The 27224-nt window shown below is 26.6% G+C and overlaps 1 long non-coding RNA gene across 1 annotated transcript in view; it reads left to right on the top strand.

Annotated features, from left to right (window-relative positions):
• The window catches only part of LOC136982996 (uncharacterized), a 141885-nt gene that overhangs the window by 54365 nt on the left and 60296 nt on the right, over nucleotides 1–27224 (top strand). The window contains exons 4-5 of the long non-coding RNA XR_010881960.1: nucleotides 3499–3545; nucleotides 20488–21540. This is a non-coding gene — a long non-coding RNA (uncharacterized lncRNA). The remainder of the gene's footprint in view (nucleotides 1–3498; nucleotides 3546–20487; nucleotides 21541–27224) is intronic.

Raw genomic sequence — 27224 nt, 5'->3', positions numbered from 1 at the left:
ATGATCTAATATGATAAATAATGATAAATACTTTGTTAAAATTAATAATAATATGTTTTTATAGATTTAGATGCTTATAGAAAATAGAATTTTGTAATGTTATAAAAATAAGTTTCATTTTTAAACAAACCTAAGTGGTTTTTTGCAATTTCTTGTTTTTGTGCCGTGCATAATATATATTTTTTTGTTCGTAACTCAATTGAAAACATCTTTATTTAATTTTAAAACATTTATTTGCATTTAATGACATAAATGTTTCTGTATTTTTTTTTTTTTTTTTAATTCTTATAAGATGTCTATAGACAGTATAGACTTATATATGTATATATTATAAGCAAATATCTGTTAAGTTATTAAAGTAAATATCTATAAAAGTTTTTAAAATATAATCCTTTATTTTGCTACAATCAAATATTTTTCTCTGAAATTGTTTATGTATTAATAAGAGAATAAGAATACAAAAATAAGAAATATGTTAATATTTCTTATTTTTGTACTCTTATTCTGTTAAATATTTTTTTATTTCTAAAATTTGTGTAAACATTTTTTGTGTTAACTGTAGTTTTTGTCTCATCATAAAAAATAAGAAAAATATGATCGTATCTCAATATTCTATAAGATTTATTTTAATATTTTATTCTACTTATTTATATTGTATATAAATAATAAAAATTCATGTTCGTGAATTTTATGTTTTAATAATATTTTTACAGTGTAATCTTTTAAAATCTTTTGAACATATTTCTGAAATTATTTAAATAAAATTCTGATCATCATCTTAATAATTATTATTTCAAAACCAATTTTATGGTTTTTTAAATAAATAATTTATGTTTAATTCTTTTTCAAAAATATTTTTTAAAGTAAATAATTAAAAATTATGTATACAATTTCATATTTACATTTTTTATATTAACTTATTTTTTAGGTAAATATTTGTTATCTTATTCTTTCCATCAGCTATGATATTTTCCTATATTCATCATATTTATTTATTATTAAAAATTCATTTTTTTCTTCTTTGGTCAGTTATACTCTAGTCTTGCAGATACATTAACAATTCTCTATCTTATCTTCTATATACTTATCAGTTCTAGTTTGAATAATCAAAATAGATAATTTTTAATAAAATATCAAAATTATTTATGTATTTTACAACTTATATTCAATTCTTAATATGATTAAATGATGATTAATATCTATAGTCTGAAACTAAACATAATTTTTCATTTAATTAAAAAATATATACATAATACTTCTTAGCTTAGTTTGTGAAAGTTCATAAATCTCTGCAATTTAAAGTTCATATAAATATTCATAGAGGAAGAAAATAATAAATGATTTTGTTTTAAATTTACATAGTTAAATATTACTTAGTTAATTAAGTTATTATAATTCATTTGTTGATGAAGTAAAATTTTTGTTGTTTTTTTTTAATTAATAAAAATTTCGTTATGTTGGATACACGAAGATTGAAATTTTCGTGACATTTCTGAGGTTCTACTTCTGTAGGTCTGCAGAATTAAATCGATATTTTGTCAAGGACATTAGACTAGGTTCTGAACATTTCTTAGGATTTCAGGATTCATAAATGGATATCGTAAAAAATATACATTGAATAAATCGTATACGTCGTATCAAAATGTTGTACAGAATATAATTTAAGCGTATTTTATTGTATATTTCAACTACTTAATCGATATTTGGTCGATACACTCTTCATACTTTAATCTTCTTAAGTAAATAGATTTATATGATATGTTCTCTCAGCTAATCAATGTTTTTGTTCTGTCTTCACCAGAATACTTTGCTTAGACGTAATTTGAATTAGTTAATATAAAAATGTTATGCTCTTTGAAATTCTCAAAAATTTCTGAAATAAAATTTTATAGGAATATCTTATTTTTGTTTCTCTATGCTAACTGATATAAAAAGTTCAGGAAACTACTTAAGGGGAAAAAATGGATAAATTTAAACGATTGTACTGTACATCGATTAATTTTTTTAAAAAATGAGTTTATAATCTGCTAATCTGTTTTAATATTTAGATGAATTTGAATTTGATTATCATTAAATGTTAGTATATGCTTAGATACTGAGTTGTATTTTGTTACGAATTTTCTTTTCTGTTGAAATCTAAAACATAAATTTATATTTTAACAAATGAAATTTTGTTCTTTCAATAATTATTTTTTAACATTAACTTCTTTTATTTAAGAACTATTATAATATAAAATAATTGCAAACAGAAATTTATTTAAAGATTTCTTCAGTTTAAAAATAGTTATATAAAAGTAGACAACTCTTTGATTCTCTCATAAGGCTAGATTTCAGTCGAGACAAAGTTTTCCACCCTGTATCGGAAGAGTTTTTCTAACTGGTGTTAGTCCTGTTGTAAGAATCCTTTATGTAAGATCCGGTCCTCTACTTTCCCAGCCTCACCTGTCAGTAGTATTATGTAGCAGGGAAAGTGAAAGGGTTCCCAGATTTACCCTGTAAGCCCCTTTCTTTCACCCCGTCCCTAACCTGGTTGGAGAAGGGACGGGAGAAAGTGAAAAAAACCACTTCTCCCACACTATTCACTGTTTTTATGACCCCAGTCTTTTCTTTAGGTAAAGGGCTTCTGCATAGGTGGCGCATCCATGCACTAACCCAAGCGGAGGAGAGCAAAGGGGAAAAAACTTGAAGGGAGACAGAGAGCAAAAAACTAGTAAGACACAATAGCAATCTTTTCGTCTACAGTTCCAAAAGTGGTGACGTCCTATAAACAGATCTGTGATTCTCGCAGGTGAGCCACCGTCTAGACTTACCCCTCCCTATATGCAAATTTCTTCACAGACAGGTTTCTTTCCCCCTGTTTCCTGTCCAAAGCCAGGCTGTTTTTTCATATCTTGGGCCTTTAATTAGGTGACTACGGCCTTCGTGTCCATCATTTCATGTCCGTTCGCTTACTCAGTAACATCTGTTCCTCTAACTTCGCAAACAGGATACCAGTTTCAAATATCGATACCTGGTGAGTCTTTTGCATATTGGACTTAGGCCATAGCATATATCTTAGAACCTTTTACTGATCCATTAGTGTTTACAAGGATTATTTCTTACTGGTATTTTAGATTTTTAGTTTTTATAGTTTGTATATAGGATAAATTTTTGATTTTTAACTTTTTCTGGCTCTCAATTGCATGCAATGTAAAACGAATTTCAAACATTATCCCCGTGTTGCAATAACTGCCACTATTCTACAAGGTAAATCACCTGTGAATAGAAGTATTAATTACTTTACAGGGTTTTGAACCTTGCATCATAAAACGTATGGCGAAATTAAAAGGAAAGATTATGTATTCAATATTCTTTGGGCTCATTACTTTGGACTAAAATTCCTTAACACTTATTGTAACAACGCCACAGAAAACTTTTAATGTTAAAATTCTCAAAATTTTATATCGATAAATTAATTTACATTTTTTAATCTTAAAATATTTTTCAAATCTTTTTCAGATTAAATATAATAATGTAGCAGCATAAAGTACACATTTCGTATAAAAGTAAGTATATAATGAATTTTTTCATACCTTAATATTTTATAATTTAATATTTAAATCTAGTCTAATATATATTTCAATTTTCCTCTGTTAGTTTATTAATATTCTAAATAAATAAACCAGCAAACCATTCGTGTATGTATAATTAAAGACATTAATTTAATTATATTATACAAATATAATTTTGTATATTTTTAAGTATTGTTTTCCATATCGTATAAGTAAGTTGTTTTTTTCACTCGAATTATTTTCTTAATTTCACATTCTGTGAAATATAAGTATCCCTGATCTGGCATTTCTCTTGCAAACTAACCTGGCTATACTGTTAATAGTATGCAAACTGTCCAAACAATCAATACTTTCTTCTTTTGTAGTTCTCATCAACAATCGTAGCACGTACACTCAGCTATCGCCAACCTTTTTATCTACTTATTACTTTCATTTTTCGATTCTGTCTGTCACGACACGTATATTTTTGTTAGTAAAAGAACAACTTTTCAGCTTTTTACCTTACTCACCACTAAATAATCCACGAAAAATACATAAATTAATAACAGTCCTAAATATGTATAAATATATGTTCCTAAAAACGTATTTTCCTTTTTGCTATTTTTAATAAATTTTTGTAAAATTACATCTTTATTTTTGTAATAAATTTAATTAGTTCCGTACGATCTGAAATTTTTAAATAATTATTTTAAATAAATTAAAATAAAATTTCTTATTTAAAATCTGAATTTTCAGTAGTTTAATGTTTAAATATTATTATTAATTTTCGTTTTATTAAAATTAATTTTACAGAATTTTTATGGCTTTAAAAACTTTATTTGTAAGAAAAAATATTAACAGCTTAATTTTTCAATAATTAATTTATTATAATAATAAAACTAAAAATTAAAACTAGTTTTAAAAGTAATGTGTTTAATGTAATTAGATGCATAAACTACTTGTATTTAATTTATTTGTATATTAAATCTAATTTTCTGTTTTAATTGAGATTTTTTTATTTATTGTTTAATCATATTTTCTTTAATTTTTCATTATTATTTTAAATTATAAAAACAAGGATAAAATGTTTTGTTTAAAAATTTAACTAATTTTAAAATATAATGGCCATAACTTTAAAACATTTAAAGTAAGTTCCTATAATTTTTTAAGTAATATATTTTATAAACTTTTATCTATAAATTTGTATATGTTTTAAGAAAAATATTAAGTTATTTAAATTTAAGCATCAAAAGTCTGGTAATCTTTTCTTCTGTGCTAAAATTTAATTTTTGAATATCATGGTAGATAACTGTTTGCATTTGTAATATCAGTAATAAATCAAACATATTTAATAAAAAAATTCTTTATTTTGTAAAATTTAAAATCCTTGCCATATAATGTGACAATTAAGAGAGAAGTTTACTATAAGAAAATTACATAAAATATTAAAAAAAAAAAAAAATTAGATTCAAATTACAGGATTTTATTCTAGAAAGCTGCAGATCCAAATATATTAAATATAAAATAATAGAACTAATTAAATGTTACAAGAATATTGCTAATTAAAAATATATATATATATTCTTGTGTAGCTTTAAAAGAATTCATTTAGACAATTAAAATAACTTTGAAATCATATTTTATTTTAAATATATTTTTTTAAAATTTTAACAAATTCGTTTGCTTACAAATATTTAATATATATTTTTTAATTGTTTAAAAATGTTGAGTTGCTATAAAAAATCTAACCAATTACTAATTTTACATTGTTTGTAAATGTAGAATCAATTTTAATTATAAATAATTTCATTTATATGCTCTTGCAAAAATTTATGCTATTTTAAGCTACTTAATATAAATATGAGATTGATTTGCTGTTTAAAATAGATTTAAATTAATAATAATTTTAAATATTATTTGAAAGTATGGTATTAGAGAGAAGAGATTCAATTGAAATCTGCTAATTTTCTCTTATGATTACCTATTTAAAAAAAAAAAAAAAAAAAAGCAAATTGTATGAGTAAAAAGGAAATTTTCATATTTACTACTGAATTTACTTCTAATGAAAATTTTACATCATTTATTGCAGGAATTGTTTTAATATAAATTCGTTATATTTTTTGTATCTAGTTATAAAATAAATTATTATTTTTTAATTGGAATGTTGATTGTGGACCTAATTAAAGACATACGCTTATCTTGAACAGTATCTTGAACAGTGTGAAATTGCACAATTTAATTTGACAACATTGAACTTATATCCATTGCAATAGTAATTAAATTCTTTATTTTCACAAAAAATAAATTTACAAGCCAACAGAAAGAAGATATACATAAAAATAGTGTACAATTTTATTTAAAAAACACAAAATCTTAGATAAGTTTTTAAAAATTAATTAATATATAATGACGAATTTATGTAGATTATATTTAAAATAATTAATTATCAAACTAGCAGTTATTCTTATCTGAAAATAATCTATTAAAATAGACAGCACAAAGGAAGATATAATTCATTAATTATCATAAAATTTGAATTAACAGCTTTCAGGTGTTTGCTTAGTTTCAGTAATACTAATGCATGTTGTTAGATCTGTTTGTGGGCCCAAAGGGCCATTAGCTAGATCGTCCTGATTTATAATTCTATGTCATAGTTATCGTTATCATAACACTTACCTGGCAAAACAAGAATTTTTTTTTAGAACTCTAATCCAGTTAAATATATGCTATCCATGATATAATCAGGATTATACGCTTGCATAGTTAGGAATTATTATTTAATGTAATATTTTTTTCTCGATTTATTTTCTCATCCACGAGTTAGCCAGTGATGCAGGAAATGTGATCAGAATATATAATAAGAATCAGGAACCAAACTTCTAGAGGACAATTGCACTAACAACGAATCTTGTGAAATAAGTAGCATGCTCACTGGTTAAAATCATCTTAGAATGGAGGATGCATCTAATACGACTGCGCAGTAACAGATGTTTGCAAAACGTAATTTGTCGGAGAGTATGGCCAATTCCTGATGAGAACATCTAATGACAGCAAGTAAAACACAGCACTGGCCTCACCCAGTTCACATAGCTATTGGATCCACGTTCAATTCTTTTCGTCTGATTGGCTTGTCTTTAGTATGATAGGCGTTCCTTCAATTTCCCATCTACCAATGGGGGCTCAGTTCCGTTTGACAGTTAGGTGAAAGAGCTATGACAAATAGGTGTCTAGTGGAGCAGATCGAGTTGGGTAGAAGGAACGAGGCCAGTTGCCTTTCTGCCAGCTCATGACTCGCGTGCAGTTCCAACGGGACATTGTGGTGCTGGATCTGCGGCGCAGTGTAACGACGTTAACGTCTTGAGTTTGGTGTTGTCTTGGAGGGCTTTGGATAGTCTTGTTTTCTACAGGATACTGTAGTCCGCACGTGGTTTAGAGCCTCCTCGCCAACGGGATGTGTCTGCAGTGTTACACTCCGACTGCACTCTGATAGTGAGGAATAGTGTCGTCCGTCTACAAGTTTGGAATTATCGTGAGCGAGGTATGGAGTTCTTACTGTGCACAAAACAGGTAGGAACTTCATACCATGCTCGCGATGACTTCAAATAACCCTTCTGTGGATTGCAAGAAGTGTGAAGTCTTCGTAATTGCTTCTGTGTCAAAGACGTTTGTGCACGTAGGTTTTATGAAAGCAACTGGTTATCAACAATCGGATTTTTAACGGTAACTTGTTTGTATTCATTTCTTAACTTCGAATTAAAGCAGCTGTTGGAAGGAGAAGTAATCGTGTATTGCCGATTTATTGTTATCGGTTTCCCGCCATGTTTCCCTATGGGGCGTTAGGCTTAGACGTTAGGCATTGCCTAACCGGTCTGCGGCTTCTTAATTCTTAGCTAATACTAACGTGTTTTGCCAGATAGACAGTACTTTCAGGCGATACTAATCCGGTTGTTATACAACTCTCTACTCGTTGCAATAATAGCGTTTGTTTGCTTTACCTCTTTCGGCACTTAAACCCTATCACTAATGTCTTTTCGCCAGCTTTTAATGGCTATTTTAATTTAATTTGGATGTAATATTGCATATTATTATCTCAGATTACGTGTTACACGTTTAATTAGAGTTTTTAATGTGTTTAAGATGCAGAAAAGCAGTTAGGCCTAACATGTTATGGTAGGGTTAAGTACAGACAGAGTTATACTTCTATTAAATGAGTTTAGAAGCAATATTATCATTATAATTATATTTGTACGTGCTTTCCCCAATTATCACTTTGATTTTCTATGCAATTGAGCTACTGACAGTTGTTTTGTACATCAAAATAAAAAATTAGGCTTAATGTTTGTTGACATTCTGAAATTTGAAGATATTTATTAGTTTTCCTATTAGAATTTAGTCTTTTCTCTCATATTCTTATGGAAAAATAATATATGATTTATAATTAGCCTTATTTAAGCAGTTATATTCTTTAATTGTTTGATTTCCATATAGAATTAGAAATAAATTCACTCTTTACTCACTTTTCACAAGCTTCAGAAAAATTGAATAATTTTAAATTAAAAATAGATTTAAAATTTTATAAAATGTATTTTAATTATCTATAATAATCAATCATTTATAAAATACTTAATTAAATTGGGGCCTATGGGCTAAGCTTTTGGAAATAACCCTTTCGTGTTAACTAGCATGGTTTATATTATCCTTTATATATAATTCAGTTTTACATTTAAATAGCTAGAAATTACCTTAATTTTAATAATTTAATCCAATGTTATTTAATTAGAAATGTTTGAAATTTTCAGTTTATTCTTAAACTTAAATTTGACTTCATTGCAGTAAGGTTTTTTGACTTGTGTTTACTGTATGTTCAAAATTTCATTTTTTACATTGTATAAACAATTTTTTTCATCTATAAATTAATAGTAAATAGATTAGTAATTTTCAAAATTTTTATTTAGTGAATTAAATGCAGCCTGCATGCATCTTTTTTATTTGTGAAGGACACCTGTTGTAAAATGTAAGATTGAACGGTTTCTGTTTTAAGTGAAATTGACTCTACTAGTATTAGTGCTATCACTATGTGAATTTTAATATATAAAACCTTTAAATTATAACTGTTAAGTGTATTTAGGCTAGAAAAAAATGAATTTATTTATAAATTATAAAGGCCTAGTATCTCTAAGCAATTTTATGTCTTAGATAATTTATTAGATATTCTAGACTTAAACCCTTTATTTATGATAGATACTTGGAATGAATTTGATGCAGGATGTAGCTTAACATTTAATTTAGCATGGTAAAATGAATTTTTCTTATATAAGCTAACATATTTTTTAAAAAATTGAATTTTTAAAATATTTTACTGAATTATAAGCTTATATCACTTTTTGGATAAGTTTATAATTTCATTAATGTACATTCTTCTTGGAAATGCTTCTGGTTTTGTAATTCAATCAAGGATAACCAATAGAAGACTTTTCTGATTAAATGAACGGGTTATGGAGGGAAAGTCGTTAAGCCTAACTGTACGTTAGTTTCTCTATTGATGGATTGTTTTGTCGAAATACAAATGGGAACAAGTAGAAAAAGACGTTGTACAAGTTCTGAATCTTATTTGTGACGTTATTATGATAGAGCACCGACAGGATATAACTAAGAAGAATTAGGTCACAAATAGGCTTGTTTAAATTTAGTTAAGATAAATTTCCCTCTAATTTAATGTCACTTATAAATGTTAAAAAAATATATATAAAACTATTTTAGTTAAGAGATTTTTATATAATAAAATTGATGGATCTAAAGAAAAACTTATGCACTGTACTGTACAGTATTTTAAAATTTGGTATATACAAATTTTATCTGCTTATTTTAAATGTTTCACTTTAAATAATTTTTTTAAAAATATTTATATTAATTGACGAAATTACTGAATATCAAAATTAATAGATGATTTTGTTTGCAAAGGAAATAATATGGAGAAATTAATAAAAAATGAACGGTAAAAATGCTAAAAAATGAATCTCTTAATTTTTTACATCCAAAAACACCACCCTTTCAACATTATTTGGCACTGATAACCGATTCTTTACCATTTCCCTTAATCCCCTCCTGCAACAGCCCTGTCTGTCTCCCTTCCCTGTCTCCTATCGATTTTCTAACCCCAACATGAAACAAAGGGTTCTAGTAGAAACCCTTTCTTTAAGCATCGTCTATTTAGGTTAGGTTACGTACTGTACTTAATCACATTTTTGCTCGGAATCCGTCTTGAAGCCGGACATCTTACTAATGATGTCATTGTCCAGTGTAAGGAGATCAAGTTTCACTCTCTAGCAGTCAGTCTCTCTTCAGTTAGTCCAGACAGTCCCCCTTTTCCGGGCCTCCTTCCATTCGCCAGCTGGTCTATATGCAGGTGTAACGAAGTCGAATTTCATCTTAAATAACCCTTGCCTTAGAGATATTACCAATAAAACAATATTAATTAATAAGAAACGTGCCATCACACTCATTTCCTGTTATTTTACAACATGCCCACTTCACTTCCGGTTCTGCTGACAAGTGAGAATGGTCTATAAGTGTATGTTATCCAGCCTATTCCTATTAGAGAATTTTACAGTCCTTTAAGACTATTTATAATTTTTAAAGTGCTGTCTGGCATTAGTTTCTCTCAAGATATTAAATTAGCTAATTTTATAATAAAAAATAAATAAAATAAATTTTATTATTTAATTGTATCTTTTGAAGTTAAGTTCTAATATTAGCGAATTGATAGCTCGTTGGTCTGTTTGATTTAATAAAATTAAATTATTTGATAAGTATTTTAAATATAAAAATTTATTATTATATATTTAACTATAGAATTTTATTTAAAAAAAAAATAATAATAATAACTGTAAATTTGAGACCTACCTCCAGAATAGGTTTATCTGTATGGGAAAATAAATGTAATTTCAAACGAGTTTAGAAACTTTACTATCAACATTTTGAACGTTAAAATATTATAATATATTTATTTAAAGAGTAATAATTTTTAAAAACACTTTAAACTTCTATAAATATCATAAAAAGTAAGGATTTTTCACTCGAAAAAAGGCTTTCTATGTATTTTTTTTAATTTTATGTATGCCTTTAAGATTAATATTAAGTAACTATTTACAAGATAGTTAGATGTTTATTATAGTAGTAGTTTTTTTAAAATAAGAATTAAAAATTTTTCCTTCTTAATTTAGGCCAAGATCAAATTGAAGCTTAATCTTTTAACAAGGACAGAAATTAATTTAGATTTAAAAATGTGTCATAAAAATTAAAATGATTAAATTATTATTAAGTATTCTTCAGCTTATTGAAATTGTTGCAGTTAACATGTTTCATGCCATCACTTAGCCTAAATTGAGATAATCAGTCTCTGTTATAGAATTAGATTCTAGAGAGAGAATTATATATATTATTAATATACATAAATGTATTTTATTTTTTAAATTATAATCAAAAATTAGCTAGAAAATACAATAAAAAGACTAGCAAATTTTCTATATTTTATTTTTCAAAAATGTATGAAAATTACTGTAGTATATAAAAGAATATTAATGCTGATTTCATCGTTAAACTTTTTAAATAATTTTAATTCAATTTTAAAAAATGGAAAGTTTTTCAAAAACTTTGAAGTTGCTCTGCAGATAATTTTTTTAAAATTATAAATGGAAGTATTTCTGTTCAAAAACTTTTGAAAAAAATAGCTTTAGGCTATCTTAAGCTATTTACAACATCGTCTAGAGCCTACATTTTGTATAGAATAATAAGTAAATCTCAAATAATATATTATCATCTAAAATAATTTTTTTTTAAATTTAGAAATTAGAAATTATTATCTACATTTTTATGTTTGAATCTAGATTATATAAACAGTTACGTTACGTTTACTTATGTATTTTTAAATTGTATATTATTTTTTTTATAAAGATTTTAACATTATATTCTCCTTTAAAATATAGCAAATATTTCAAGTTAACAAAAATGAATTGTCAACTGTAAATATTCAAGATAAAAATAATTTAGAGCGTATTTATGGTTTTGAATCTACTTAACTTGTTAATATGAAAAATATTAGTGGTTAAGATCTTGTATTTTGCTCATATAATCTTATCATTTCTTTGTACTATAAGAAAAAAAAATGAAGTATTTATTGCAAGCAAGTTTTTATTTATTTTCATTAAATAATTGATATAGGCTATCAGATTAAGGGATAAAAATAATTATTTAGACTATACTACACTAAAATAAATAATTTTACGAATTAAATACTAATCTTTGATTATAATTTAAAAGTAGCTTAAATAGTAAAAAATCAGATAAAAATTATAGAATAAACAGCCTTTTTTTTTTGCTTAATAAATTGTTTTATTTTTTTCAATTAAAGTTTGCAGATCAAGATCTGAATCACCAGAACGTTTAAGCTTATATCAGAGCATAAGGTCTACAATTTTTTTTTAAATCATAATTTTTTAAAATTTCATTTCTAATTTACAGATTTGTAGATATTTTATCAGTAGAACAATTAGCTCAAATTCTTTATAATTTATTGATCTAGAATATATAATTTTAAAACAGGTTTCCTGCTAACAACTTCAAAATAGGGTTTACATAATTTACATAAGAATTTATAAAAATTTAAGTAAAAGTTAAATTTTTAGGGATTTTTAGGATAGAAACCCTCTTTATATTTCTGTTGATTCCTAAGCCATCTCAGATACGTTTAAATTTCAAACTGCATTCAACAATTTATAACTAAGAAACCAACAACAGAATAACTTGGAAAATAAATTATTCTTACATAGACTTAACTATAAAATTAATGCTAGATTAATTAGGAAACTTCTCATTATGTTATAATTAAGTATGAACTAATTTCTATTTACAGAAAGTTTTTTGTTGAAAGTCTACAAAACGGGTATTCAAACTAATAGTAGATATAATTATATATTATAGTAAAAATAAGAGTAATATAATTTAAAACTGTAATTTAATTTCGTTAAATGTAATTCTAGATTGATATATCGTATATTATTATGACTAGATGAGAATAGATTCGTTTTGAGAATGTTGAAAAGTGTACATTTATAATGTAAGAGATAATTTTTTTCATATTCGACTGTAAGAAACTTTATTAAAGATGTCCTGTAACCGGAAACGAAATCTATTTATATAAGATTCTGTTAAAATTCATATATAGGCTTATATAAATAAAATTAAATCAGATCAGTTTGGTTAGACATGGATTTAGTAATGATGGAAATATTTTTGAATTAATAAGTTTCGAACGAATATATTTACGAAATGTAAATTACTGTTGATAAAATATAACTCAATATTTTAAATTTTTATTAATTTAAAAGAGAGATTTATCATTGAATAACTTTCTATGCAAAGTAAACACTGCTAAGTCATTCTTCTTGAGCATCATCTTCAAAAGGGATTTTTCTTATCCTGTCTTTGTAGTCTCACACTTTGTTGTAAAGACTATCTGTGACGTCATCTAGAATTTTTATGATGAACCCAGATGACGTTCTTTCAAGATGGTTCCAGATGTTAATGTATGCACCCTAGATAGATAAAACTAGGCCCAACTTAATATTACAAGCTATTAACTTTAACTTCTCGCTATACGTAAGCTATACAAGATAGTATCAGAAAACATTGTCCCCAACATAAACCTTATACTTTAAAAACTAACTGAAATAAGACAGACGATGTCTTATTTTATTCGATTCGAGATAGACTACGACAGATAAACATTTATAAATATTTAGAACGGATGTTGGGACAGCTTAATCGAATTATATGGCAGGATATAGGTTTAGTCTCTTAAGATAAAACGAATTAAGTAAGGAGAAATTGGAAGATTACTCCTTCAATTCATTAGTGAAAATGTAGATAGTAAGTTGCTTTCTGGTAAGAGAAAACGGGATAGATAAATCTTAAGCTGATCTATGTATAAATTATAAGAATTCAGATTAAATTAAATAGTCTTTTATGAAAGTTTCTAGATCTTATTATGTTTAAGTAATAAATTGCAGAAATTAAGTTAGTAGCTACAAAATTTCTTATTGTTAACATAAAAATTTAGACAAGTAATGGGCATAGTCTCTACTCCTAAATTTCCTTTTACTGAGTGAAATAGGTAGATCTCATGCTAAACTTAGGTATAATAAGTCAGCGATAACAGATATTTAAATATATATTACAATTATTTAAAGTAAAGATGTTTAAATCTAGTAAACAATGACTAGATTCAGTTTATATTCAAGATATAATTAAGCAAAATTAAGTAGCAAATCACAAAAATAAAAATTAATCCTAATTCTTTACAAAATTTCTCACATATCTCTAAACATTAGTTAACTATAAGTTATTTTTTAATAGAAAGAATTGTATTTGCTAGTAATTTAATTGTATTTTATCCTATTTTAAACAAAATCATATATCTAACAGTTAGTTCAAATAAAATTTTATGCCTATCCATTACTTTCAGGCTTTTAATCCAAGAAAAATAGTATCATTTCAGTAGCGAAATTTATCAATCTCTAAATATATTTTAACTCGGAAATCTTAAAAATAAGCATTATAAAGAATAAAAATGGATTTTTTTTTTAATAAAAAAAAGATCGAGTAGTTATATGAAAGGGGAAAAATGGGAAAAAATTGAGGAGATTTATCGAAAAGATTGCCATTATTTCGATACAAAAAATATATCTTAAAAAATTGAATTTTTATAATAAAGAAGCCATACTCTACTCCTTGACCCGAGACCACCCCTTAAATTATAATCAGTATTCATAATGAAGCATTCTTGCCCCCCGAATGATAATCGTTCATTATATTCTTTCAACTAAGACAACATTACAAATTCCGCATAAGAAATGTGCTTCTCCAAATTATCATAATCAAGTTCGTCATTGGCACGCATAATGTTAGCAAGAGGGTGATGAGCGCATTAAGATGCGCAGTGGAGAATCAAAATAAAAACACTAGAAATGGAGACGAACGGATTACAAAATCTCCCTCTTCAATGATATTTTTCCGTAACAAGAACTCTGTGGACCTTTAAACCCAGAGAAAATATATTTAATTTAATAACCGATAAATATATCACATTCATATATGTATGTGTATATATATATATGTGAGCGCACAAATTCTTTATAAGATTAAAATATTTATTTTTTTTACACGTGTATTATTTAAGTTTTATATGATGATAAATCGTAACGAACATTCTTATACGATTATAATAATTTCCGTTTAAAAAGCGTATAAATTTAAACATTTATTATTATAAATAATAGAATAAAAAATGTATTATCTAGATAGAGATATCCAGAAATTGCATGAATGTTTCCACATTTTATCATGTCTTTTTTTCAGCTTTTCAAATGTAAAAATTGATAATATTCCCTAGTTGAAATATTTTAAACATAGATATTTTTGTTCTCCACGAAATTTTTTTAAATATAATTAATTTAAAAAATTATTATTACAGCGAAGTTGTGACTAAAATCGTGGCTTTTTGGGTAGATTTTTCAAGGTGTTGTTCATGAATTTCATTTAGTTTCTTTAACAAGAAAGCAACAATGACTTATTTTTACAAGAAAAAATGGTTTATAAAATATAATTTTATATAAAATATATTAGTTTTACATGTCGTTTTGATTCTTAATCGTAAATCTTACAATTTTCTAAGCGTTATTCGCCTTTACTGTACAGTAATTAATGTAGATCTAAGCAGGATTAGGGCCAACTTCACCTGCTATACAAAAATAATTGTTTAGAATATTAATTTAATGAATAAATACGGAGTTTATATCTCATTATTGTTTACATAATTATTAACTCTTAAAAATATCTGAATGAGCAGTTTTTAATTTTGATATACTACGTATTTTCACTATAGCCAAATTTATGTAATATTTGAGTATTTCTGCAGGTTTAATGCCTGAAATTAAACGACTATAGGCTTTAATAAACGTTATAATAGGTTTGGTAGATTTTTTTGATTGGATAAGATCTGTAAAAATTCTTTTATATAAGTTAAGACTTAAGTTACATAAATTATTTTAAAATTTTCGTTAAGGAATAAATGTTATAAAAATTGTCAGGATGCATGAAATAATACATTATTTTAGTTTTGTAAATTGGTAGAACGCCATTTAAAATTACATAATGGTTACTTTTTATCCTTATTTGTTTGCTATTGTCCTTTACACAATATACATTTTTTTCTGAAATTTATTATAACTAACAGAATTTGTCAGATACATGAAAATTCTTTACGTTTTTAATATTAGTCTGAATAACTCAATACAGAAGTCTATTTGTCCCTTAGAAGTCTAAAAAGAATTAAATTTTATTCTATTTAAATAATAAAATTTGATTACATGTTGATAAAATATTTAAGATTGATTAATTTGAAAAGTGCTTAATCTAATATTAATTATTTTTGTGAAGTTTTAGTTAACCAATTTTCAGTTTTCTACAAAAATAGATAACTTCGAAGAATAGAAAAATGGCAGTTAGTCTCAGAAAAATCTGTTTTTTAAGAATGGGAATTTTATTAATTAAAAATTTCTCACTTGGAATTGAATTAGGCACTGTATAAAATCTAAATTTTATGTTAATTTTTCAGTATAAGTTATATATTTTTCAAAAAAAAAAAAAAAACTTGTGAATTTCTTAGTTTGGATATTCAGAAATTAAAATTATTAGCTTAATCAGAAAAAATTAAGCATTCTTAAGATCATATTAAGATCTTTTCTCTCCTCGATGCCGTTTTAAAATTTTAAAGCAAGTAAACCCGATAAAATATTCTTAAATTCTTATTTTTTATCCGTGTCTAACAGTCATTTTTATTTAAAAAAATATATAAAAAATGACTGTTAGACACGGATATAGTATAATTATTATTCAAGGCATAACTTATTGCAGATCTAATTTTTAAATCACGAAAAATCTACTCACCTTTATTTAATTTACAATTTTTCTTGTGGTTATTTTCCTTTCTTGTTAGTAGAGAGTACTTTTTAATACTAGACTAAGTTAATTTCTTTTCAGTTGTAGGTGGAATTTTTCGTAAGAGGTTAAATCACCGATTCTTTATCCATGATTAAATTATTTTTATTTGGATTAAACGTCGAATTTCGCTGTAATAATTATTTTTTTTATGTAATTTATGATTATCCAAGTGAAGATGATTAAGCTGGTAGAAGTTAATTAAGGTAAACTGGGGGATGGAACTAAAACTAGATCAGAATAGCTCATAAAAATCAAATGGCGTTAAACGTCAATAGGGGATCATTAGCCTAATTTTCTAATACCTAATAAAATTTAAACCTCGAACGTTTTAAAATCGGGTTTTTAGTTTATAAATTTATACTAAATTTAGAATATTATTAAAATTAATATTAAAAACGATCTGTTATAAGCTAGCACTTTGAAGAAACTTAGAATAAGTAAAAAATAAATTCTAATCTTTCGTCCATTAAATTCTAAAATATTATAATAATTCTTTTTTATATACGTATAATGGCTTAATAAAAGGCTAAAGTTAAAGATGGGATTTATTTTAAAAGGATTTATTATCTAGAAGAGAAAGGTCTTCTTAAAAATAAATCTGGCTTCTTGAAAGAGGATGAAGATGAAGATGGTCATACTTTTCATATATCTTGTTAGTGATTTTAAATGAAACTATTATATCTAGAACGGATTTAAATGTGTATATATTTTAATCGACGACAAAATTTAATTAACAGAAACAACGCTAATTTTTAATTTTTTATAATTATGTATAAAGTTGTCAAGCTGTTAATAGATATCTTACATGTTATATTATCTTTTCTCATAGTTTATTTTCGTTATCGTCTTTCCATCGCTAAATTTTGTTATCAAGAAACATTATACGGTTAAATTGTGGTTTATACGCAACTTTTGAGGTTTTTCTCTCTCAAAACAGGCTATTTAATTACAGTAAAGGGTTATTCCCTGATAGGTTGCTTGCTGCTTTTAAAGGGGAATATATTTATAGTGCAGTAAACCATTTACCCACTGAATTTTTTTTAATATATTTATTTAAGCGCATAAGCTATACCTGAACTAGTTATTATTTAACTTTCAAAACGATTTTATGTAAATTTTTGCCAGTTATAAGCTTGGTTTCTTCACTGCCAAACAGCATTCGATTTTGATATTTTTTAATCAAAATAATGAAATAAAATTAAAGACGGTTGTTAATTTTTTAGACTCCAAGTTCAATTATTTGTTCTTTCTTTGACTGATGCAAAACAATTGCTAGAATTTTCGTACGTATATATGTAGCAGTTGATTGATTCTCATTTATTAGCGTCTTTTGTAATAATCTTATACAAGAAATTCTTCACTTTGTAAATTTCTGACATTCATCAAGCTGCTCATTCAGTATCTTGGCTTATCAAAGTATTCTTAATTTATTAAACAAATTTCCTTCTGTTATTAGAATTTGTTTGTCTTGTTTCATTCTTCTACTCTAAATTCGAAAATTTTTAAAAGATGTGAAATGTCTTGTACAGTACACTGTAAACATTGCTTAGAATTAGGCCTATAAATTCACATAATCTTATTTATTATTAATTTTTTTTAATTAGATTTAACACTGTTTTATTTTTAGAATTTGAAATAGTAAAAAAAAAAATTTGTTATCAAAATCCTTCTTTTTAAACAGATGATGCTTTAAAAATTGATATGTGATTTCTTCATTATAAAAATTTCTATCTTGTAAAAATCAAAAATGTGAAAATGCACTTTTCTATTGCCTGCATGTTGTAAGTTTATTTCTTTAAGGACAACCATGCATTTTTAAAGCTATTTGATAGCTATATACGAGTATCTATCATGTTTTATTTCTTTTTCAACTTCGAAATCATTGAAGAACTTGATTTGTTATTCAATTTTGTAGTATTTTCGAAAACGAAAATTAGTTAATTTATGTTAGATTTCACTTTCATTTTATGAAGTTGTTGTTGTTATTATTATTATTTTCTCTTCTTTTTCTTCATAATAAATAAGAATTAAATAGTAGAATATGCCTGTAATCAATTCTTGTGCAAAAATACTTTTATTATCGTCATATATAATTTAAATTTTTCCTTCTATAAACAAATAAAACAGGAAAAATTCGTAAATAAATTGATATGCATCTTTCTATACGGTTATTTTAACAATTAATATTATTGTAATGCCGATTATGATCGATATAGGCCTATATAGGTCTGTATAGTTCATTGTATAAAATTAGAAATAATGTTATATGCAATTATTATAAACTGAAAAGTAAATAAAAATCAGCATTTAATTCTGTTAATAAACTAAATTTATATTTAAAAATTCGATATGATTTTAATTTAAAAATATCGGAATTAATTTTCTTCGATTTAGGTGTGAAAATTTTCAAATTTAATGTGGAATAAAAATTCTAAATTACAAATTTGTAGGTTTAATCATTCAAAAATTTGATAAATTATTATTTTAATTTAAAAATAATCGAAATTATTCGTGTCAGAGCAGCAATTGTATCGTTTTTGAGCTGTCGTATGTATAAACTCTAACGTTTAAAAATAATATTCCTCCTAAAAATTTGATACAGAAATTTATATTCAAACAAGTTTTTAGAATATTAATTTTGTAAAGGATATTTTCAAAAAGTACTTTATAAACAAAAAAAATATGTATATAAACTGAAATATGTTCTGTCCGTTTAGTGAATTAATTTTCTGTTTTTTGAATAAATATATCGATTTTAAAATAAGGACTTTTTGAGAGGGAAAAAATTATGCAAAACTTATTGTAGTCCAAAATTTTTCTATGATCATGTTTTTATTTCAATTTATAATCCTGAATTATGATCAAGAATATTTTGAAAATGTTATTTTTCATTCTTTAAAAAAGTCATAAATTTATCTGGAAAATTTTTCATACAAAAGGTTTCCTTTACGAAAATATCCTATAAATGTTTCCTTGAAAAATCCTTAATTTATTTAAGGAAATTTTAAAATCGAAAAGAAAAATAGAAAGAATAAATCAACTTTGTTTGAGGAAACAATCGCTAAAATTTTCAAATATTTGTTTATCATAAAATCAATTTGTTAAACGCTTTAAAAATATATATATAAAGAAAATAAAAATTTTTTGATATGTTTTCCCTTAATCTTAGTTTTTTTCCGATCCTTAAAATATATTTAAATAATTTACCAATATTATTCTGTTTTTAGAATTAAAAATATATCAAAATTTAAACTCGATAAAATAATTTAAATTCCTGTTATATATTCATAATAATGAAAAATGTTCATGAAATTTGGAATTTAAATCTGATGAAGTGGTTCTAATTCCTGCTTTTGTTGTTGTTTTTAAATAAACAAACATCTGAATTATTTATTTTTAATTTTTTAAAATTATTATCATATTTTGAATTCTTAGTTTAAGTTATAATTTAAAACGACTGACATAAATGACTATTATAGTAAGGATAGTAATAGATGATTCTTAGTTTTAATGTATTATCATCATCGTCATCTAGCAGCATAGCCCTACTACATCTCTGTCTTGTTATCCTTTCGATTGACATTCCTATTTGTTTTTGCATTTATAAATATCACGTAATATATCTTCAGCTACCTGTAAAGTATAGAATGGTCCAACATTTATACAATAGTAAAAAAAGATGGAAGTAAGAATAATATCATTTCCTTAAATTTAACAAAAAATCAATAAAATTGGACAGGAAAACATTGATTTAGCTTTAGTTTCTTCGTTGCTCGAATATTTTTATAAAAGGAAATGAATAAATCTATGAATAACTTACATCTTAGCGTAGCATGTTATAGAATAATTTCTTTTTAAAAAATTCGACTTTCTGTAATTTTACTGTACTTAATTCTAGTTAAAGGCGTTGATATATATATATATATTCGATGTCTGAAGAGGCAAAACCGAGAAGAAACGAGTTAAAATTTGGTATTAACGGATGTTTAACGAAGTAAATGGCTTCATTTTGAAACGGTTAATTTCGTTCTCGATACGTAAAACGACATTGTAGGAGTTTATAAGTAAAATCTGCATAAATAAATCTTGTATCGGAACGACGTAAATTGCTTGATTTAGACGATTTCGTGGCTGTAAAGAAGCTAGAAATCTGTATTGGAATGATGTCAGTTTCTGTGTTCAGGCAAATTTATGGTTGTAAAAAAGCATGCAAATTACTAACTAGAGTGATATCGACTTAAACGATTGAGTTTGGTTAACCATCTGCCAATATGGAAACAAAAGAAATGGCGTTAATTGAAATTAATAAAATAATTTAACTCCTTCCAACTTCGTTCTTATACGTATGGCACGGTTGTTATCGTAGCTATTCTTAACTCTGTACTATATTTGTTGAGCTGTATATTTTCACCCTGAAGCTAAATAAACATTTTGAACATTGACATTGGAGCGTGTTTCCTGTGATATATTTTTATCAACACAACTTAACGGCGGATTACGTAATTTAACATGGAGTCGGCGGGAGAAACATACATATACGTATATTTCTATATTATTAAATGTCAATTGTCGTATGTGGTTATGTCCGTTTTCGCTACCAGTCAACCCAACATGGCTGCCGTCCTACAAATCAATACATCCGTTTTCGTACTCGTACTGCTGTTGCTAAAGGGGTGCGCTAATTTTCCCAATCTTCGTTAAACACGGAGAAAGCTATGGCGTTGTGTCGGCGACGGGTTGAGAAGGGTAGGAGGAGGTTGACGTCACCTGATTGGTTGGAGCAAATTACTGCTGTTAATTGGCGCCTCTCATCCAATGGTGGCAGCGTACAACAGCAATTATCATGTCATTGACCCAAATCAAGGCGTTTGAGTCATTTCGTTAGTCTTATCTCTAGTGAGCGGTTCTGTCCGTCGTCAGCTACAGAAGACACCCTTACGCAACTAACCAGGTGATTTCTAAATCCTTTCTTTCTCTATCGCTCTCTGTCTGTCTTGTATTCAAACGAGCATGCTTACTAACGGATCTTAATTAAATTGAACGGATCATAAGTCAACCGGTTATGGCGCCCGTGGCCATGAGAAAAGGGTTGCTAGCAGCTGGACCGGATGCTGGCGGGATCTTTTTTTTTAGCTTTTTCTCATGTCCACCTTATTCTCTCTATATCTGCTTCTGCTGCTGCTAACTTCCTGTCTGTCTATATCCCCTTTCAGGCCCAGACGGGAACCCAAGGGGCTCCGCGCCGAGGGCAAAGGATTGAAGCAAGGTGCGTACTTCATTAATCATGCACCAGAGGAGCAGGGGAACTGTATTTTTTTTTTTTTTTTAATAGGCGCTCGGCTAGTCTGGCTTCTTTTCCCCCAACACCCCTGACCGACGGGTGCAGTGGCAAAAAACTCTATCCAGACAGCGTCTGTCTGGTTTAACAATGGCGTCTGCTACCCTCTCTCTCCCCTCATTCTCCGTCATATGGTTGGGTGTCGGGAAAGGGTGACAGCCGTCTGCCGAGTCTACATCTTGTTATACTGTTAGTGTTAAGCCATAACACTAACACTAATCTTGAACTGGAAGATTTTTTGACATCTTTATATATAAGAAAAAAGTTGGACTCTAACCCCTTTGGCCAAACAGCACATTTTGTATGTACGTGTACATCGTCGGCCTAGTCGAAATGATTATATTCTCTCGAATATATATCGAACGATTTTTACAACATAATTAATATTTTATAAATAAAGATTTTAAGTGACGTAATATTCGTTATATTCAATTACAATAAACAAAAATATACACAAAACTTTGCATAAATAATCAGTTACGACGTAAATCGAGGCGAGACTAGACATATTTTCATAAAATATAATAATACTTTTTGATTTTCACCACCGATACCGACATTTTTATTCTTAAACAATTTTGGTTTTGACATTAGTTTTATCACTTGTCGGCGGTTTGTCCGTCGTCAGCTACAATGGAACGTTGGTGTATAAAGGAGTAACCACACATCACGAACGTAGTAAAAGCTCTATTCAGGCAAACGCAATACAAACACATCTTTGCATCACGTATAAATAATACTATATGACCATTTTTGAGAATTAACAAAGCCATTTATAGGAATCGTGTCTTCAAATTTAACAAAATAGATTAGACGATATATCAAACAACATTTTTTCGTACATTGAATATCAATTTTTAATAAAATGCATACAAAATAACAAAAGGTTAAACATACAGTACCAAAAAATAAATAAATAAATATAAAAAAACATCAACTCGAAGCGAATATAATAATCCTTTTGCTTGGGAAAGTCATTCATATCGAATATAATCTATGAGATCTGTGACGCGTGATTATCTGTTTCTTATGAAAATTTCGATTTAAATTTTAGAGAATATTTATTTTCGATAGATAAGTTCGCCTCCAAGCTATTTCTCGAAAAGATCTTTATAAGTAAATCACTTGACACCAATTACTTGGATGTATGTCCGCATCCGTTAACTTTATATGGGCTTACCTGACACATGCCTATGAAATGCCTCGACACAAACGTGTTCGTCAATTCGGCCTACATCATTTGAAATTAAATATAAAACTGAGTAATAACTTGATTAACAGTGTTCTATTTTAAGTTTTAGTTCACAAAAACATAATTTTATTAAATTTATAGTACCAATTCTATTAACGTATCCAGCTTCTAACGTGATACTAGACTTAAGATGAATATTGGTTAAAATTTATTACGGAAAAAATGTTACATAAGTTACTAGTTTTAGAACCAAGACGTGAACATCAAAATTAGCAATAAAACATCAATGTATAACTTAATTTTATTTAATTTTATAATAAAAATTTTAAACATCCACAAGAATTTCCGAAATTAAATCAAGTCGTTTCAACTTTGTAAGAACATGTAGGCCTACCAGAGATTTTTCTAATTAAAATGAATTTCTTCACATTAAACATACCACAGATTAATATATTCTAGTTGATAAAAATATCAAATCGTACTGTACACTTGTTATAATCATCGAAAAAATACATATTAATACATATTTTTTTCATCGTTGTCAATTTATTTTCATTATTTCTTTATTTAATTTTAGAAAGAATTCGTCTTTATCGTATCGACAGTAAAAAACAATTAATTGCCCTTTTAGAAAGTGGTAAAATTTTTATGTAAAAGTATCGAGTTTTACGGCATAGATACAGTCGAATAATCAAACTATTTTTTTTGATGATTTCCCCCGAAAGTTATTAATGATATGCGTATTAATCATTTTAGTTTATACTTTCCCCCATTTGATTAAATTTTAAGTTTTGCAATAAAATTTCAATAAATCAATTTTTTTTTTACTTTACACGCCTATTGCGGTATTATTACATTGAGAATTTTGGTCTATAAATAACGAGATGTTATGAAAAGATTGAAGTGGAAAATTTTTATACCTTTTTCAATTTTTTATTTATTTTTAATAATTAAGAAATGATTTATAACGATAGAAACGCACTCGGATAATTCAAAATTCCAAGGAAAAACCCTTTAAGATCTTTTCCCTTCATTTACAACTTGAATATGGCGCCATTTTCGAGCAATTCGTGATAGTTTCAACAATGTTTTAATGTAGGAATAATACATCTGTAATGTTTACAGAGTTCAATGACTCATAAAATCATCCAATCTCCTCATGTATCCACATTGGATCCTATCAAATTCGTATTTGATCCATGGATACGTTCGTCTTTTTTTCTTTTTGCAGTAATATATTTTAATACGTTGGCCTATTCTCCGTTAAAATTCGTCCATTTTTAATATACAAATTCCTCTACTATAAAATTAAAATTGGATTCATAATAATGGTTTGCTGGTTTTAAATTAAATTTTTTTGGATGTAGTTTTTAAAAGGCAACATTCAGCCTTAAAATTAACAAAACAATATTCTGAAAAGTAACAAAATGGTCATGACTATTGATATCAAAGAACCAATATGTCTTTGGATCAAAAGCATCTAGTTCTAAACAAATATCAAGTATAAAAATTAAGATTACACTTTAATTAGATATATATGTTTTATATATGGTCTCTTAATTCTTACATACATAAGATTTGAGTTAAATCTAAAATATTTAACATCATATTCACATCGATGGCACTTTTACCATATACAGGCCGATCTCCAATAGGATTTTCTTCTATCTCCAAGTGTATTACGAGTTATCGAACCGGGTAAGTAATTAACAATTTTTGAAATTTTATCTCTGCTATTAGTAATTTTAAACTAGAACAGTACTAATTTTAAACTAGAATAGTCCTAATTTTAAGTTGTTAGAATTTCCTGTAGGGTAATGTTAGGCTTATTACGAATTGTCGAATGGACTTTCTTATAATAGGATCGGTTATAAACAAATTTAAGTTTTGGATTATACAAATTATGAAGCTTGTTATATAAATCTATTTTTCTGAAGTATTATTTTAAAGAGACTTAAGAAATTGTTCTGTTGAACATCAGTTCGTCCATTCATTCTTATCATTAAACATGTTCTGTGTCCTTTATATGTCTCCTAATGCATTTGTTCCATAACTCTGTGATGGAATTACAGATAATTTTCTTCTATTACAATCCTAGGTTGAAATACAACATGCGCTTCAGTTATATGCGATCGATATGACTAAAAATTCTAAAAATGACAGGCTTACAAATCATTGGAAAGGTTATGTTGTATAGATTTTTTTAAATACTTTTTGTTTCAATAGTCTTTTGTTGTCTGCAATTTAGTTAAGTTCTTTTCAATGGCAGTTTATATTATCTAGACATTTTTAGCCAAGTTTATAACGTAGGAGTTCGAAAAATACTTTATGATTTACAAAAGTATCTTGTTTATGGATCATAGTAGGTTGTTTCTTGCAAAAGTAATAGAAAAATCTCTAATTTATTATTTTGGCCTGTGAAGTATTGAGCTTTTCTTGTTTGTTTTACTCGGAAAACTAACTTTAACCCTTTACATAGATACTCAGTTACTGACTATCATTCGTAGATAGCCTTAACTGAGCAATATAGACATTAGATCAGTATTGGCATGAAGTACTAATCTATAATTTATCCTCGGAATTGGTTAGAATATGAAAAATGAATCCCCAAATATCTATTAAGTAGTATATTTAGGAAAAATAAAAGCAGTATAATACATTAATCAAACTGTAAATACCATGATATTAATAACTAGAATTCTAGGTATCGACCTGAAAAAAAGATGTGTGTTTACCATGCTAAAAATGTAAATATATTCAAATATTCCTACAGTAAAACAACAGAACAACTAGAAGTCTACATCTATATATATAAATTTTCGATTTTGATCAAACAAAGTGACCTACTACAACCTATGAATTATTTCAGTTGGCAGAACAGTAGAAAGAAAAGTAAAAACAAGAGATTTAATTACTATTTAAGTAATATTTTCTGTAACAAATTAATTGCGGTTTCTGATAATTTCTTTACAAATTGAATACAATCAGCAGCTCTAACGTCTTTAATAAGAAAAGAAAGTAACAACGATGCTACTTCTGGGAAAAACAAGGCGTTTGCAAACGTTTTAAAATTGATGCCATAATTGGAAGGCGTTACTTTCCTAATCGTAACTATTGTATTTAAAGTAGGATTTTTATGTCTATTTAACAGTTGTCTATTGTGAAAAGGTCTCTTAATAGCAACCGGTTACATTCTTTTCGGTCTCTTGTCTATCCCTTTTCCTATTATATAATTCTAAGAAAGCAGATAGTTATCTCGGAACAGTTTGATCTTTTTAATTGAAAAGTTCCCTTCAGAAATTAGTGAAAGGATAATTCCAAAACTAAAAATGAGCTTATATAATATGTTTGAATATAATCGCAGGATTTACTTCTTAATTCCGCCATATTTTTCAATGGGAATTACAAAGGGTCACTTAAACTTCATTTAAAATGTAAGTTCTAACTGAAAAAAACCAAAAAAAAAAAAAAAAAAAATGTAGCATCCGTCTCCTCTAAGATGTTCTTCGTTTCAAGAAGCCGTTACGACGTTTCCTGTTCACCATTGTTTATTCTTCACTAATTATTCTATAAATTATGAAACAGTAACAATAATAATAAAAAAATTCAAGTAGAAAATTTGACTATTTATTAATAATTTATTAGAAAAACCTTTAAAGCTTCCATGTACCAAACTGTTAAGGTAAACAATACCATCGAGATTTGATATAGTAAAACGCGATTGTTAAAATTGTACCCAATCGTACGGATAATATAAACAAATTAGCTAGGTTAGATAGAAGTAATTTGATTATCTTAAATATAAAAAAACACATAATTTCAAAATATTCAGGTAGAAAATCCAGACGATTTTTTTTATCTCCCCCCTCTCTCTCTCCACTCTCCAAGCCAGACAGTGAGGCCCATGGCTACATGGAAGGGTTGCAACTGTCTATTCACTCCTTTATGTACAATACGCATATTATGTGGGGAAAAAAAGCAAACCCCTTTGAATGTATCGATCAGACTCTCGCTGAGTCATGGCTGTTGGTCTGTAAACCCTTTTCTATACCAGCATTGGTTCATTGCTGACTCATCATATCAATGTAGATCTCAAAGGGTTAGG

This window comes from Centruroides vittatus, unplaced genomic scaffold (assembly GCF_030686945.1).
Source record: "Centruroides vittatus isolate TY-2023 unplaced genomic scaffold, ASM3068694v2 contig_875, whole genome shotgun sequence".
NCBI lineage: Eukaryota > Metazoa > Arthropoda > Arachnida > Scorpiones > Buthidae > Centruroides > Centruroides vittatus.
Note: the sequence above shows the minus strand (reverse complement) of the source record. Positions and strands in the feature narration are given on the sequence as shown.